The sequence below is a fragment of the Panulirus ornatus genome, chromosome 12, assembly GCF_036320965.1.
Source record: "Panulirus ornatus isolate Po-2019 chromosome 12, ASM3632096v1, whole genome shotgun sequence".
Lineage (NCBI taxonomy): Eukaryota > Metazoa > Arthropoda > Malacostraca > Decapoda > Palinuridae > Panulirus > Panulirus ornatus.
Window position 1 is genome coordinate 26,334,277 of NC_092235.1, and position 17,919 is coordinate 26,352,195.

At 54.0% G+C, this 17,919-nt stretch overlaps 1 protein-coding gene across 1 annotated transcript in view; it reads left to right on the plus strand.

The window, feature by feature from the left end:
- Positions 1-17,919, plus strand: part of Dg (Dystroglycan) — a 124,370-nt gene that overhangs the window by 70,550 nt on the left and 35,901 nt on the right. The gene's annotated exons all lie outside the window — the stretch shown is intronic.

Here is a 17,919-nt window from a genome sequence, read left to right on the forward strand (position 1 = left end):
AGTGGTACAAGGCAGCCACCACCCCCACCTGGGAAGTGATCAGACAGTGTGGAGTCGGTGTTTCTCCCTCCTCGACCCGTCATTGAGTGCACTGACCAGTCTTAAGAGCTGTTCCAACATCGATTTTTCTTTACCGTGGCCCTCCGGACGGCGACCTAGGAAGGTGAGTCTGTCTGTCAGTTCCCGTCTAGTGTCCCGGACGACAGAAGTTCGTCCCCGTCCATTGTAAACGACAGAAGTTTGTCCCCCGTCCATTGTAAACGACAGAAGGTTGTCCCCCGTCCATTGTAAACGACAGAAGTTCGTCCCCCGTCCATTATCCTCTTGCGACAGGTTTGACTCTGCCAGTCCAGTGTCCCGGGGCCACAGCAGTTCCTCCCCGTCTGTCGTCTCCTGGGAGAAGACATGAGTCCCGCTTCGTCTGAAGTTTTGCAGCGTCCCATTAAAAGTGTTGACGTTGTGTTGGTCTGTGTTAACTCCGGGTGCAAATATTTTGTGGCTCAGGCCTCGGAAATGTGGTCCCCTTTTATGGATTCTTGCTTGGGGCAGCACCCGGCCCTCCGCTCCCGAGGTGGAGGATCATATTTAATTTTAATACTATTTTTCTTTTTTAATTTCAAGGAGAATATTATCCACGATATTATCTTTTATGATGGAGACTCCTGGGTCGAGATGCACCGAGGAATGGTGTTAACTGATAAGACTGGAGACTTTATGATGGTATTCGCGAGGTGTTTTCTCGTCTCGTCATGTCCTTGAGGAAGAGTAAGAGTGGTGTTGGCCAGTCTGGGTGGGGGACAGTTACTTGCCTGTCAGACACACGTTGTAAATACAGTCATCACGCGACCCCTCACAAGTTACGAGTGTGAGAGGTTAGTACTTAGTTGTCAGGTCCGCCGTGGATGGCGCTGCTGCTGCTGCTGTGGTTGGCTGGTTCATGATGGAGGAATGTTTGGTTGGGGTGGGGTTGGTGGAGCTGGTCGTTGTGTTATTATGATAGCGTTTAGGAACGAGGCAGTATTACACACACACACACACACACACACACACACACACACACACACACACACACACTGCATATTCTCTTATTAAAGGTCATTACAGCCCAGTTTGAGGGGCACCGTGAAGACGTCTCGCATTGGCGAACCGTTTCAGCGATTATATGCCTGCGGATTAGGGAGGATTGGACACGAATCAGGCAGACGACACTCCCAGTCAGGCAGGACCATCTCCTCCCCTCCGACCATGGTCTGCCTCGCGAAGGAGTGGATGGTCTGTGCCTTGGTCTGCTTATGACCCGTCGGACCCCAGTGGCGGTTCTGAGGGTGGTCGCTCCTCTGCCGTACCCCAGCGAACGGTGAAGAAGCATCGCGCAGTGAGGCACTGGGCCACTCACTGCTGGTATCTCGGGGTGTTCCTGGTAATAATTCACCGGTGACGTGGTTCAGATGGGGAGGTCCGTGTCTGGAGGGGAGGGAGTGTTCTGTGGTCCCCCCGCCCCGCCCCGCCACCCCTGTCATGGGAATCTGTTCTTGATCCCGTAAGTCTTGTCCCTCACTCCTTCTCCTCCTCCTTGTCCTCATCCTCCTCCTCCTCCTCTAGCTTGTTGTTTGTTGCTGTTGTTTGTGACGTTTGCCACAACGTAAACGTAACAGAAACCCTGACGTGACATCTTAAAAGACAAATAAACATGGTAATCTGAAACGGCGAAAGACAGAGACGGTCGTTACCACAACAATAAGGAAAGTGGACAAATGAAGACGTTTGCAACAAACCAAGTCTGTCGGGTCTTTGTTGGTGGTACTTAATGTTTTGGTTTGTGTTGAGACTTGTCCGTTGTCATTATCGTGTTTCATTGTCCTCGTGGACTCGTAGGAATATATATATATATATATATATATATATATATATATATATATATATATATATATATATATATATATATATAGATAGATAGATAGATAGATAGATAGATAGATAGATATGGTTATATGTCGTACTTGTGTGTCGTTGTTGGCGTGCCCTGGTGTTGCAGTGTGTTGTTTTACTTGTTTTTCTTGCTGGTGTTGGTGTCTGTGGTTTGAGGCGGTGGTAGAGGGGAGGACCTGCGTGGGAAGTGGTGTGTGTGTGTGTGTGTGTGTGTGTGTGTGTGTGTGTGTGTGTGTGTGTGTGTGTGTGTGTGTGTAGTGTTCGGGTCTGAAGGTAGGGAGCTACTGACCCTGGGTGAGAGAATGGACTTAGGTTAGACCTGATGTGTGTGGGGGAGGTTTAGCACCTGGGACCTGGGGCTGAGGTCTAAGGCTGCGACGGGACCTGGCGTCTTGAGGGGAGGAGGGGGGACTTTAGGGCCGTGGCCTGGACGGTGCTGGGGGAGGGGGGGAGGGTAAGGGTGAGTGGGTACACAAGCCGGGAATAAAGGATCAAGTGTGGTCCGGGTTGGTAATTGTTGACCTTGGCCAACACCAAGGCGCCGAGGATTGGCAGCACTGCTGGCCTTCCCTCCTGTAGTGGCGTGGAGGGCCCGCCACGTCTCCTGTAGTGGCGTGGAGGGCCCGCCACGACTGTAGTAGTGAGGAGGGCCCGCCACGTCTGTAGTAGTGAGGAGGGCCCGCCACGTCTCCTGTAGTGGCGTGGAGGGCCCGCCACATCTCCTGTAGTGGCGTGGAGGGCCCACCACGTCTGTAGTAGTGAGGAGGGCCCGCCACGTCTGTAGTAGTGAGGAGGGCCCGCCACGTCTGTAGTAGTGAGGAGGGCCCGCCACGTCTCCTGTAGTAGTGAGGAGGGCCCACCACGTCTCCTGTAGTGGCGAGGAGGGCCCGCCACGTCTCCTGTAGTGGCGAGGCGGGCCCGCCACGTATCCTGTAGTGGCGAGGAGGGCCCGCCACGTCTCCTGTAGTGGCGAGGAGGGCCCGCCACGTCTCCTGTAGTGGCGAGGAGGGCCCACCACGTCTCCTGTAGTGGCGAGGAGGGCCCGCCACGTCTCCTGTAGTAGTGAGGAGGGCCCGCGACGTCTCCCGTAGTGGCGAGGAGGGCCCACCACGTCTCCTGTAGTGGCGAGGAGGGCCCACCACGTCTCCTGTAGTGGCGAGGAGGGCCCGCCACGTCTCCTGTAGTGGCGAGGAGGGCCCGCCACGTCTCCTGTAGTAGTGAGGAGGGCCCGCGACGTCTCCTGTAGTGGGTTTTCGGAAGACCTGAGGGTCCAGGACGAGGTCATCTGCTGCTGTAGGAGGACAGTAGTGGTGTCATGAGGTCATAACTTATACCTTTGGTGGAGACAGGAGAAGATAGGAGGAGGAGGAGGGACGTCCCTCACCCACCACTCCCTCTGGCTCAACAGCCCGCGAGAGGGGTAGAAGCTGCTGACAAATGAAAACGCCATAAATTATGTGGCTCTTTGAGAGGAGTATACTGCCTTGGAAATTTTATAGGAAAGTGTAAACGGGAAGAGTTCCTCATTGTTGACTTCTGCTGGCGTCTTGATGAGAGAGAGAGAGAGAGAGAGAGAGAGAGAGAGAGAGAGAGAGAGCAGACTCGTATCTTAATGTGAAATTTGGCTTTCGTATTACATGAGAAAGATGGTGTTTATCAGTGGTAAGTATCAATGTAGTATGATAAGTATCAGTGTAGTATGATAAGTGTCCGTGTAGTATAAGTATCCGTGTGTAGTATGATAAGTATGTGTGTGTAGTATTTAGCCGGAGTCTCGATATAAAGATATGTACGACGGTGTTGCGTGAACCCCCACATCCTGTGTTCTCCCTTCCTCCATCTTGCGTTGTACAACCGCAGCTGAAAATCTTCTCACGTTATCCGTATTTCTCATTCCATTTGACGGTCCTTGTATGTTTTGTTGTCTTATTTCGTAATTGAAAGACAACTAACTCTATATCCCTGGTGTCTGCGCTCCCTTTTTACAGAATGATTTAAATTCGAGTCTGTTTATTTGTTTTTAAGGTTCACATCTGAGGGACGGAATTGGTTTTCACGCTCTTCTCTGAACTTGCTCTTGTGTTCCTTCGTTCTTCCAAGTTGGGTGAGGAGAAAATAGAACACTACATCATGTGACGTGTGGTAATGTAGAGAGCGACTCCCCCTACTGTATTTGTACGTGTTCTAGTTGACGTCATAGCTACGACAATCATCCATTCTGAACACTTGGTTGTGTGACCTGACCGTTGCTCAGGTCATACCTGATGATCACGTCAAGGTTCATCGCTAGCTAACAGGTTTCTAACTACCTTACCCCGTGGTTTCTAATCCCCCAGGTCCCCTGGTCTCTAACCCCCCCCCTTTCAGCGAGTGGTTTCTCCTCCATTGAATCTCCGTCGTTTCGTCTTCTACGTATAGTTACTGTGGTGTGGTGTGGCGCAGGGTGGTGTGGTGTGGCGTAGTGTGGTGTGGTGCACTGTGGTAGGGTAGTGTAGTGTGGCGTGGTGTGGTGTGGGGCACTGTGGTAGGGTAGTGTGGTGTGGTGTGGTGTGGTGCACTGTGGTAGGGTAGTGTGGTGTGGTGTGGTGCACTGTGGTAGGGTAGTGTGGTGTGGTGTGGTGCACTGTGGTAGGGTAGTGTGGTGTGGTGTGGTGTGGTGCACTGTGGTAGGGTAGTGTGGTGTGGTGTGGTGTGGTGCACTGTGGTAGGGTAGTGTGGTGTGGTGTGGTAGCCAGTCTGGCCTCTTTCCGGGTTGATCCCTGGCCCTCGTGAAGTCCTTACCTCAGGGATCCTCTTGTGTGTGTGTGTGTGTGTGTGTGTGTATGTGAAGCTAGGATTTGTTCCATCTTTTCCTACTGTTTATTCTGTATGCCTCTGATCGCTCCTCCTTCTGTCAGTTTTCTTTCATTTCCAGAAATGTCTTATTACTTACGTCTGCCAGTGTTGCCAGTGTTTCACCTGGTCTGCCAGTGTTGTACAGATCTGCCCCAATGTACGGGTCTGGTGCCTGGCTGTTCACTGTACGGGTCTGGTGCCTGGCTGTCCACTGTACGGGTCTGGTGCCTGGCTGTCCACTGTACGGGTCTGGTGCCTGGCTGTCCACTGTACGGGTCTGGTGCCTGGCTGTCCACTGTACGGGTCTGGTGCCTGGCTGTCCACTGTACGGGTCTGGTGCCTGGCTGTTCACTGTACGGGTCTGGTGCCTGGCTGTCCACTGTACGGGTCTGGTGCTTGGCTGTCCACTGTACGGGTTTGGTGCCTGGCTGTCCACTGTACGGGTCTGGTGCCTGGCTGTCCACTGTACGGGTCTGGTGCCTGGCTGTTCACTGTACGGGTCTGGTGCTTGGCTGTTCACTGTACGGGTCTGGTGCTTGGCTGTTCACTGTACGGGTGTTTGTTGCTGAATGTTGTTTTTGTTTATTTCAAGGGCTTTTGTTTGTTGGCAAAGAGGATGTGTTTGATGATGTGTGAGGTAGGGTCCAGTTTGGATATTTTCTAGTCTTTATTTTAACGTAATTGTTGAAAACAAATTGTTTTGTTTATGTACTGTTATGTTATTTATTTTTTCAAATGTTCTATTTCGATTATTTTCAGATAATTTTCTGATTACATTCTATGGGAATTCATGATTACCTTTTGCATGAATTGTATGTGTGTAGTTGTTGACTGTGTGTGTGTGTTTGGCTCCTTAGAGATGGTTTCTACTTTTTGGTTCATGTTTGTTTGTGAGATGGCTTATGGATCGCTAACGTCTTGTATCTATTTAGCCAGACGGTGTCTGTCTACCGTCTGTCTGCCGTCTGTCTACCGACTGTCTTCGTGCTGTCTCGAATGGTGTGTGTGGCCGTTCCTTCCTGTGGCTTGGGTTGACAGCACTGAAGAAGAACATGTTCGACCTGGAAGCCAGGCCAAGTGAGGCAGTCCTCAAGGAGAAGCAGGAGGAGGAAAATGGACGGTGCCGATGCTGAAGTACAGAGAAGATACACACAGCAAACATATCCCCGGACGGGGAAGGCATATATCCCAACTACAGACGAGGAGGTGTCCCGGGAAGAAGAAACATGGGACACATTTGGTTTACTGGGATCAACAGATCTCTTAAGAGATAACGCAGGCGTCTCTCACAACACACACACACACACACACACACACACACACACACACTGTGTTCGCCTGGGGTATATATGTAAATGAGACAGTAGTAGAGCGTCATCAGCAAACAGCACCAGCAAGTCATTTTCTACCATACGTCAGTATATATGTATTCCACGCCTGACTCCTTCCTTCATCCCCTGCTTTATCATCTCCGTCTCTTCCTCCATCTTGTTCTTCCTCGTTCCACTTCCTCACCGCCTCGTGAACATGCTGAGGTGCATGACTGTTTCAGGCACACGGGTGAGGGAGCTTTAGACATGAGAGGTTTGCTGTCTCTCATGACTTTATTAGTTTTGATTTCCGTGTTAGTGGGTCGGCAGTGATTTTCACGTCACACACATTGACGGAAGGAGTCCTTCCTACCTCCCCGCAGTCGGGTAATTTGCATATTACGCATTACCTCATGCACCAGTGATTACGTTTTACATTTTCGTTTTTTTCTTTCTTTTTTCTTTTCATTCATCTTTTTTCATGTGAGTGATATTCATGTTCAGACTGGGAGACCAGGTCGCTCATTACTGTCAATGTCAGTCGTTATGTTTCTGAAATGGTTGCCCCCAATTAACTAGATGTGTGACCCGGTGCGTGAAGTGTGTGATTTGGATCAGCGGTCGTTAACGGCCGCTTCACCTTCCTGGGGGACGACCCTCTGAGCACGAAGGTACGACCCTTGAGTACGACGGTACGACCCTCGAGCACGACGGTACTACTCTTGAGCACGACGTTACGACCCTTGAATACGACGGTACGACCCTTGGGCATACGATGGCCAGGCCTTTGACCTGACCCTTAAGCTCGGCCTTTGACCTGACCCTTAAGCTCGGCCTTTGATCTGACCCTTAAGCTCGGCCTTTGATCTGACCCTTAAGTGGATGATAGCCCAGTGGGTCCAGCAGGTGTGTGTGTGTGTGTGTGTGTGTGTGGGGGGGGGGGGGGGGGACCTAGTAGTGGAGCGGTGGGCGGAGCGTCAGCTGTGTGTGGAGACAAGAGGTGGTGTGGACCCCCGTCGTATGGATCTGTGTTGCTGCCACTGCATGCGCCGCGTCTGTAAGTGCGGTCGTCCTAAAGCATTCCGTCACGTCCCAGGCCTTGGCTCCGCCGCTGTCTCTCCCGCTCCTCGTTGTTTATGTGCGTCGTGTACAATGTGCGTAATGTCTTTTATAGCGAAGGTCCTCCTCCTCCTCCTCCTCCTCCTCCTCCTCCTCCTCCCGCCACCGCCCCTCAACACTGCCGTTACTGCTGTGTTGGCCAGACATGAGTGTTACCTGCAGAGTCCGGGTTGCGTCTGACCTTACCGTAGCTCACGTACGTCTTACTGTGGTTACTGAGGCACCTCTCTACCCCCACAGCTCGGTTTGCGGTCCTGCTCTTGCCTCGTCCCCCCAGAGATCACACGTCTGTGTAACCTGTGGTGTTTTCTGTGAAGGGTTGGCGGAGGCAAGCGGCGGGCACAGACGTCTGTGGTTGAGAGCCTGTGAGTCTGGGAGCGTGAAGGAACTTCTGTGGGTCACACACACACACACACACACACACACACACACACACACACACACACACACACACACACACTTTAGGACCTCTTTTCAGGGAATTAAGGATCTCCAGTTTCACTTGGCGCGCTACCTAGTCCTGACGGAGGGATAAGGCTGGGGGCATTACCGTGTTATAACCGCAGGTATGGACGGGAATCGCGGGGTGTCTTATAGGCGACATGAGCCTCTTGGTCGTCGTGGAGGACGCCTGACGTGCCGACCAAAGTGTTAGGAGGAGAGACAAGATCGTATACTTTGGTCCTATGTTGGGTCATGTTCCTGAAGTGACCATATGTGCCAGGTTTTCCTGAAGTATATCCTGAAGTATATCCATGAAACATAATGATAATAATCCTCTTCCAGAAGTATATTGTAAACATCATCCTTCCTGTGTTTATGTATGTATGTGGTGAGGAATCTTCCATTGTTGACACGTTCAGGCAGCTGGGGGTTCCCCCTCTCTCTCTCTCTCTCTCTCTCTCTCTCTCTCTCTCTCTCTCTCTCTCTCTCTCTCTCTCTCTCTCTCTCTCTCTTCCCCTGTGACTCGTGAGCGTCCCCCAGGGTGGATGTCCGCGGGTGTTTCACGAACTTCCCCCGTGGCCTCGCCTGTCATGCGTGTCAACTGGATGTCATTTGGAATCGGTCGACTTCCTCCTTGTCAGACATGACTTGTCACTGAACGTCACGTAATTCATGTCTAACGACAAGACTCGTGACGAGGGAGGATGTTTCACTTCGGTCTTACATGTTTACGTTGACGTCTGTTGAATGGTTCGTTAAGCTGCGATCGTTAGCCGTATTTTTCGTAGTACTAGCAGGTTCGGCCCTCTGTTTCGCAGCTCGTGTAGAGGGTCCAGAAATTACGTAACACGTATGCCGAAGGCTCACTCGAGTACAGACGCTGACCAGCTGGCTATTGGCCGTTGTACTTGGACTTGCACCGAGCTGACTCTCCCACAGCATCGGAGAACGGCGGAATGACTTTCTTCGGTGGTATGACCACTCACCCTTACCCTTTTCGTCTTCATGCCACCCATATCGCCAATACAACCTTCCTACTCACCCGTAACATATTTTACCGAGACTTTATCACCGCAGGAGAACTAGCAATGTATATCGTACCAGGAAATGGTTGAATTATTGACAGGTATGTATGGTCGTAATTCGTTATGCGTCTGACAACTTTCTTGACGTGTCCACTGCGAGCGGAGAGACAGCCAACTATTTATGGCATTGGCTATTATTATTATTATTATTATTATTATTATTATTATTATTATTATTACTATTATTATTATTATTATTATTATGAAAAGTGAGTTTGATTGTATAATATGAATCTTCCTGTGTGTGGGATATTCCTTAAATGTACGAGTGTACATTAAAGTGAAGAGAGAATGGATGGGTGGAATAAAGATATTACAGTAATAACTGGGAAAGGGAATTGATATCTAGGTGGCCGAGAAGACCCGCAGATGGTGTTCACAGCTGGTGTCTGTGTACGTGTCAGCCGAAGTCAGACGTGCCACAGCTGGCACAGACGGGCTCAACCCACGATTACCGTGGTGAGGGAGGGGAGGGGGGGTGCTGGGCTGTGGTACGTGGGCACGGCTGACAGTACGATAACCAGACGCCCCCCTCCCCCCTCCCCAACACCATAGGACCAACAGGAAGATAAAAAAAAAAAAAACGCTACTGTGTGTGTGTGTGTGTGTGTGTGTGTAATTCCAGGAAAGGTTGGTAATTGAATGGAATCTTCTGAACTGTGGTCTTGTGGGGCGGTTATCAAGGCTTGTGGATAAGAGATGGTTTGGGTAGTAGGTTAACCCTCCTCTGGTTTTAAGAGACGTGTGTGTGTGTGTGTGTGTGTGTGTGTGTGTGTGTGTGTGTCTGTGGACAGACCCAGCACTGGGCGTCAGCAGGTCTCTATCATTGATCATATGTAATAATATCCCCTTTTTTTCTCTTGTCTATTTCAGGTAAATGATGGTGGCTTGTGGCGCCGGCTGGGAGAGCGGAGGTAAGTGAGACAGACAGACAGACAGACGGACGGACACGCTCCACCTGTGTGCCTGGCGAGGTGTGCAGTAATGTGCATGCACTCACACGCGCCTCGCTTGGCACGCTGGAGGGCCTCGCTGGCACTGGGAGGGACGTGCCACAGTGAGTGCCTAGCCTTGATCACGTGCTGGGGATGGGAGGGAGCACCACACACACACACACCCTCCCTCCCTCCCTCCCTCCCTCCCTCCCTCCCAACCCCCACCACACCGGGGGTGGGGAGGATGGGTCCTCAGACGGGCGGGGTGCGGGGGTAGAGGAGTGCCCCAGTAACAACTGTGAAGTGCGGGGGTTGAGGACATGGGGACGAGTTGGCCCAGCATGGTCCTGCATGACATGGTGACCACGAGGGAACGCCATGCAACACACAGCAGAGGACACACACCTGCTGTGATAGGTGAGGCTGTGGTGTGATAGGTGAAGCTGGGGTGTGATAGGTGAGGCTGGGGTGTGATAGGTGAGGCTGGGGTGTGATAGGTGAGGCTGGTGTGATAGGTGGGGGTGGAGAGCAGGAAAGACAATTTTTTTTAATCATAATTTCAGCGACCATAAACGCTGGCGAAGGACGCTAGCTGTTGATCAACCCAAAGGAAACAAATTTCAGGACGTGTGTGTGTGTGTGTTTGTGTTATTGTCATGTGTTTAGTACATTTGATTATTGATTATTGTTAAAGAATGTATGTGTGTGGTAGTGTGGGCCTCGACGTTATATAGCGTCTGCCACTGTGGTATAGCAGTACTACTGAAGCAGACCTTGCCCTACATAGGCCTGGGTAACGTCTTTCCTCCATGATCTTCCTCTCTGTTGTTTTCTCATCATTGGACTCCTCACAGCAAGAAAATTTCGCCGTTTACGTGATCTAATTATATCAAGAATTGTGAAAGTCAAGACAGTGTGTGTCTGTCGTGAGGCTTCTGGACTTTCCAAGAGGAGAACAATAACATTAGATGTGAGGGACGGAATTGGTGTTGTTGATCATCTCTGTACTGGGGCTTCTGTTTTTTTTTTTTTTGTGTGTGTGTGTGTGTTCTTGGTCTTTGTGAAGGTTTAAGTGAGCCTAACCCACCACAGGTAGGTGCTGAGTATGGTCTGATGAGGGCTAGTCGTGCACGAGGGAAATTATGCTTAATGTTACGTAAATATGAAACGTGAATATCTTTGTTGTGTGTTGCCAAGATGTTTTGCTTTGCGTACCAATGTGTTTTTGTCCATTACTGATTACTACCGCCACAAAGGTCATTTTCTTCGCGTGTTTTGCCAATGGCTTACTGTCCGTAAGGGTAAGGTTGTGGGGGTGTGGGGGATGAGACGCGACTGAACCCAAAGAGTCGTTGATGGTGGGGGGGAGGGGGGGTGATGGGGCGCGGGGGTTGCCCGCGTGTGTGTGCGTTTTATACCCGTCCTTAGTCGACCCCCTCCCCCCTCCCCCTCCCCGGGTCACGCCCCCAGGGGGCGGGTCAGAGCCTGCGCCGGTTAGTCAGACGTGGTCTCCCCGGCGGCGCCCCGTGACGTCATAGTGGGGTGCGGGCGGGGCGCGCGGCGTGACGTCATGGTGCAGGCAGGGCGCTGGGCATGACGTCACGGGGGGAGGGGGGTACAGGATGCGCCCTGTGATGTCACGGAGTGGTTTGGGGGAAAGGGGGGGGCTGGGGTGTCAGAGCCCCCGGATGTGACATCACACGAGGCGTGATGTCACGAAATAGGCGGGAAGCGGGCGTGAGGTGACATCATGGATGGGACTTCGAATAGGGAAAGGCCCACCGTTCTCTCTCTCTCTCTCTCTCTCTCTCTCTCTCTCTCTCTCTCTCTCTCTCTCTCTCTCTCTCTCTCTCTCTCAGCGTCAGCGGCACCAGCAGCAGGCGGGGTCGTGCCCCACGCGGGCTGGGAATCATCCAAGCTAGGTGCAGGGAACAGTAGATGAGGCGATGTACTCCATCTTGTAGTTGTGGCCTTGTGTGCAACGACCCTTGTCGTCCAACCCTCTCCCAGTTTTCTTTGTCGCGTTTTCTCCGACCTCTTGAGTGATGGGTCAAGGGGAGACTTGAGGTAATTATTGTGTTGAGCGATACATGCGAGCCAGACGCTCATAACTACCCCGGGTAGGGCTACTGACTCCAATATATATATATATATATATATAATATATATATATATATATATATATATATATATATATTATATATATATATATATATATAATATATATATATATACATTCAGGGTTGTTGGGCTTAGAGTATATACATTCCAAGCTATACACACTATATCCCCGATGGCCCCTATTGTGTGGGGGTGGGGTGGGGGGGAAGGGAGGGGCTAGTTAGGTAGGCAATGAAAATAGCAAACGGGATAGAAGTTAGAGGGAGAGAGGGATGGGCTGTGTTGATAGCAGGGGAGAGAGAGAGAGAGAGAGAGAGAGAGAGAGAGAGAGTTGGGCTGTGGTAGATATACCCTAGTTATGATTTGAGTCGATATTTAGTAAAAGAAAAAGAAAACTTTCTTTTTTTTTGTAATGGTGGTTTGTGGTGCAGTTATTGTAGTGGGTGGCCAGCAGTGCCTGCTGATCCTGGCGTCACTGATGATGGTGGCAGTGATGGTGGTGGTGGTTGGCCAGGGTGAGCAGGGGTGTACAGGTGGTGGTTGGCTAGGGTGAGCAGGGGTGTACAGGGTGGTGGTTGGCCAGGGTGAGCAGGGGTGTACAGGTGGTGGTTGGCCAGGGTGAGCAGGGGTGTACAGGTGGTGGTTGGCCAGGGTGAGCAGGGGTGTACAGGTGGTGGTTGGCCAGGGTGAGCAGGGGTGTACAGGGTGGTGGTTGGCCAGGGTGAGCAGGGGTGTACAGGGTGGTGGTTGGCCAGGGTGAGCAGGGGTGTACAGGTGGTGGTTGGCCAGGGTGAGCAGGGGTGTACAGGTGGTGGTTGGCCAGGGTGAGCAGGGGTGTACAGGGTGGTGGTTGGCCAGGGTGAGCAGGGGTGTACAGGGTGGTGGTTGGCCAGGGTGAGCAGGGGTGTACAGGTGGTGGTTGGCCAGGGTGAGCAGGGGTGTACAGGGTGGTGGTTGGCTAGGGTGAGCAGGGGTGTACAGGTGGTGGTTGGCCAGGGTGAGCAGGGGTGTACAGGTGGTGGTTGGCCAGGGTGAGCAGGGGTGTACAGGGTGGTGGTTGGCCAGGGTGAGCAGGGGTGTACAGGGTGGTGGTTGGCCAGGGTGAGCAGGGGTGTACAGGTGGTGGTTGGCCAGGGTGAGCAGGGGTGTACAGGTGGTGGTTGGCCAGGGTGAGCAGGGGTGTACAGGTGGTGGTTGGCCAGGGTGAGCAGGGGTGTACAGGTGGTGGTTGGCCAGGGTGAGCAGGGGTGTACAGGTGGTGGTTGGCCAGGGTGAGCAGGGGTGTACAGGTGGTGGTTGGCCAGGGTGAGCAGGGGTGTACAGGTGGTGGTTGGCTAGGGTGAGCAGGGGTGTACAGGTGGTGGTTGGCCAGGGTGAGCAGGGGTGTACAGGTGGTGGTTGGCCAGGGTGAGCAGGGGTGTACAGGTGGTGGTTGGCCAGGGTGAGCAGGGGTGTACAGGGTGGTGGTTGGCCAGGGTGAGCAGGGGTGTACAGGTGGTGGTTGGCCAGGGTGAGCAGGGGTGTACAGGTGGTGGTTGGCCAGGGTGAGCAGGGGTGTACAGGTGGTGGTTGGCCAGGGTGAGCAGGGGTGTACAGGTGGTGGTTGGCCAGGGTGAGCAGGGGTGTACAGGTGGTGGTTGGCCAGGGTGAGCAGGGGTGTACAGGTGGTGGTTGGCCAGGGTGAGCAGGGGTGTACAGGTGGTGGTTGGCTAGGGTGAGCAGGGGTGTACAGGTGGTGGTTGGCTAGGGTGAGCAGGGGTGTACAGGGTGGTGTTGGCCAGGGTGAGCAGGGGTGTACAGGTGGTGGTTGGCCAGGGTGAGCAGGGGTGTACAGGTGGTGGTTGGCCAGGGTGAGCAGGGGTGTACAGGTGGTGGTTGGCCAGGGTGAGCAGGGGTGTACAGGTGGTGGTTGGCCAGGGTGAGCAGGGGTGTACAGGTGGTGGTTGGCTAGGGTGAGCAGGGGTGTACAGGTGGTGGTTGGCCAGGGTGAGCAGGGGTGTACAGGTGGTGGTTGGCTAGGGTGAGCAGGGGTGTACAGGTGGTGGTTGGCCAGGGTGAGCAGGGGTGTACAGGGTGGTGGTTGGCCAGGGTGAGCAGGGGTGTACAGGTGGTGGTTGGCTAGGGTGAGCAGGGGTGTACAGGGTGGTGGTTGGCTAGGGTGAGCAGGGGTGTACAGGGTGGTGGTTGGCCAGGGTGAGCAGGGGTGTACAGGGTGGTGGTTGGCCAGGGTGAGCAGGGGTGTACAGGTGGTGGTTGGCCAGGGTGAGCAGGGGTGTACAGGTGGTGGTTGGCCAGGGTGAGCAGGGGTGTACAGGTGGTGGTTGGCCAGGGTGAGCAGGGGTGTACAGGTGGTGGTTGGCCAGGGTGAGCAGGGGTGTACAGGTGGTGGTTGGCCAGGGTGAGCAGGGGTGTACAGGTGGTGGTTGGCCAGGGTGAGCAGGGGTGTACAGGTGGTGGTTGGCCAGGGTGAGCAGGGGTGTACAGGTGGTGGTTGGCCAGGGTGAGCAGGGGTGTACAGGTGGTGGTTGGCTAGGGTGAGCAGGGGTGTACAGGTGGTGGTTGGCCAGGGTGAGCAGGGGTGTACAGGGTGGTGGTTGGCCAGGGTGAGCAGGGGTGTACAGGTGGTGGTTGGCTAGGGTGAGCAGGGGTGTACAGGTGGTGGTTGGCTAGGGTGAGCAGGGGTGTACAGGTGGTGGTTGGCCAGGGTGAGCAGGGGTGTACAGGTGGTGGTTGGCCAGGGTGAGCAGGGGTGTACAGGTGGTGGTTGGCCAGGGTGAGCAGGGGTGTACAGGTGGTGGTTGGCCAGGGTGAGCAGGGGTGTACAGGTGGTGGTTGGCCAGGGTGAGCAGGGGTGTACAGGTGGTGGTTGGCCAGGGTGAGCAGGGGTGTACAGGTGGTGGTTGGCCAGGGTGAGCAGGGGTGTACAGGTGGTGGTTGGCCAGGGTGAGCAGGGGTGTACAGGGTGGTGGTTGGCCAGGGTGAGCAGGGGTGTACAGGTGGTGGTTGGCCAGGGTGAGCAGGGGTGTACAGGTGGTGGTTGGCCAGGGTGAGCAGGGGTGTACAGGTGGTGGTTGGCTAGGGTGAGCAGGGGTGTACAGGTGGTGGTTGGCTAGGGTGAGCAGGGGTGTACAGGTGGTGGTTGGCCAGGGTGAGCAGGGGTGTACAGGTGGTGGTTGGCCAGGGTGAGCAGGGGTGTACAGGTGGTGGTTGGCCAGGGTGAGCAGGGGTGTACAGGTGGTGGTTGGCCAGGGTGAGCAGGGGTGTACAGGTGGTGGTTGGCCAGGGTGAGCAGGGGTGTACAGGTGGTGGTTGGCCAGGGTGAGCAGGGGTGTACAGGTGGTGGTTGGCCAGGGTGAGCAGGGGTGTACAGGTGGTGGTTGGCTAGGGTGAGCAGGGGTGTACAGGTGGTGGTTGGCCAGGGTGAGCAGGGGTGTACAGGGTGGTGGTTGGCTAGGGTGAGCAGGGGTGTACAGGTGGTGGTTGGCCAGGGTGAGCAGGGGTGTACAGGTGGTGGTTGGCCAGGGTGAGCAGGGGTGTACAGGTGGTGGTTGGCCAGGGTGAGCAGGGTGGTGGTTGGCCAGGGTGAGCAGGGGTGTACAGGTGGTGGTTGGCCAGGGTGAGCAGGGGTGTACAGGTGGTGGTTGGCCAGGGTGAGCAGGGGTGTACAGGGTGGTGGTTGGCTAGGGTGAGCAGGGGTGTACAGGTGGTGGTTGGCCAGGGTGAGCAGGGGTGTACAGGTGGTGGTTGGCCAGGGTGAGCAGGGGTGTACAGGGTGGTGGTTGGCCAGGGTGAGCAGGGGTGTACAGGGTGGTGGTTGGCCAGGGTGAGCAGGGGTGTACAGGTGGTGGTTGGCCAGGGTGAGCAGGGGTGTACAGGGTGGTGGTTGGCCAGGGTGAGCAGGGGTGTACAGGTGGTGGTTGGCTAGGGTGAGCAGGGGTGTACAGGGTGGTGGTTGGCCAGGTGAGCAGGGGTGTACAGGGTGGTGTTGGCCAGGGTGAGCAGGGGTGTACAGGTGGTGGTTGGCCAGGGTGAGCAGGGGTGTACAGGGTGGTGGTTGGCCAGGATGAGCAGGGGTGTACAGGGTGGTGGTTGGCCAGGGTGAGCAGGGGTGTACAGGGTGGTGGTTGGCTAGGGTGAGCAGGGGTGTACAGGGTGGTGGTTGGCTAGGGTGAGCAGGGGTGTACAGGGTGGTGGTTGGCTAGGGTGAGCAGGGGTGTACAGGGTGGTGGTTGGCCAGGGTGAGCAGGGGTGTACAGGGTGGTGGTTGGTAAGGTTCATGATTCATGAGGACGCTGGGTAGATCATGAGAGGACACGTACCACTCATGCATGAACATACAATCATCGGGAATTATTAAAGGTAATTTGGGCTTTGCTGGGAGGCAGAATTACGAGCTGTGAACACCAGGGGTGTGCTAGAGGGCAAGTGTGTGTGTGTGTGTGTCTGCGTGGAAGTTGGTGTCATGTGAGAGAGAGGGTGTAGGATGAGGGGATGGGGTTGACACACTAGGGTTGGGGGTAATGGGGTCAAGTGTCGGGGGTGAGCGAGGGCGGTGTCATGGTATGGAGGGCAACGTGGATCCTCTCCTCTCTGCTCAGCTCGTTACGGACACAAGCAGGACGCCGGCGCTCCCCGGCTGGTGTGGGAAAGCCTCAAGTGTGCCATTTAACCCTGGCTTCCGGGGGGTTGGGGGGGGTCTTTAACCCACGACTGGAGTCCTTAAAAGGAAAAGAACAAGAAATTCCTTAAGAGGCCGTGTGAGTGTACGTACTCGACTTGCCCACTCAGCATGAGGAGGGGCGCGCGTGGGCCGCACACCCAACAACAGTTTGACTGATCACACCAGCAACAAAGCAACAGTGTCAAGACACGCCGAGCTCCCTCCCTCACCACCATAAACTGGACGGAGATATTCCGCTGGAAGTGTACGGCATCTCTCGCCAGGATGGATCAGATTTTTTTTTTTTATTTGTTGTATAAACGTCCCGTTTGTGGTCTGTGAAGGTAGTTAATTTAATGGACGCATAACTTGACTTAATTTCCCTATTTTTTGGAACAGTTTCATCATTATCATGATCATTATCATTATCATCATTATCATTATCATTATCATCATCATGATCATCATCATCAGGGTGGGGTGGCGGGCCATGTCCTAGGATACGGGACCACCTTCACCTGGAGGAGTACAGGTCAAGAGGTCATGCCCCTGGCGCACTGCCCCCGCCACATGACACGCCCGACGAGGGCATTCCCGGGGAGCCCTTGGTCGGACGTCCTTGGGCCCGAGGTCTCGTTCTCCAGGGGCTCTAGTCTGCCTCTCTCTTGGGCCCCGTAGTAGGGCATCCATGGCCCCTTAATGTGGCTCTCTTGGGCTCCTTAGTAGGGCATCCATGGCCCCTTAGTGTGGCTCTCGTGGGCCCCTTAATAGGGCATCCATGGCCCCTTAGTGTGGCTCTCTTGGGCCCCTTAGTAGGGCATCCATGGCCCCTTAGTGTGGCTCTCTTGGGCCCCTTAGTAGGGCATCCATGGCCCCTTAGTGTGGCTCTCTTGGACCCCGTAGTGGGGCATCCATGGGCCTCTGGTCAGTTCCCTACATACAGACGCTAAGACAACCCCTGGTGAGCTGTGTGTGTCTGCTCCAGCTGTGTGTGTCTGCTCCAGCTGTGTACGTCTGCCCCAGCTGTGTACGTCTGCTCCAGCTGTGTACGTCTGCTCCAGCTGTGTACGTCTGCTCCAGCTGTGTGTGTCTGCTCCAGCTGTGTGTGTCTGGTGCCCTACATTGGCCCCGCCACTTGACCTGCCATATCCCTCCTGCTGGTGCTGCTACAGGAGCCGTCTGTAGGGCCCAGGGTGTACTGTTCACCCAGCAGATGATTGAAGTGCCTCTCTATGTATGTGTGAGTGTACAGCTGATGCAGTTGATGTAAGAATGCTTATTCTGGTTTAGTTAATGGTGGTAGTAGTATAGTAGTAGTGGTAGTAGAAGTACTAGCAAAGGTAATCTTTAGGGATGACACTTTTAGTTGTGGTAAAAATAACGAATGGCACTGTGGATATCAAGACTTTTTGATCAGTCTGTTCAGGGTCAGAGAGAGAGAGAGAGAGAGAGAGAGAGAGAGAGAGAGCATAACAGTATTC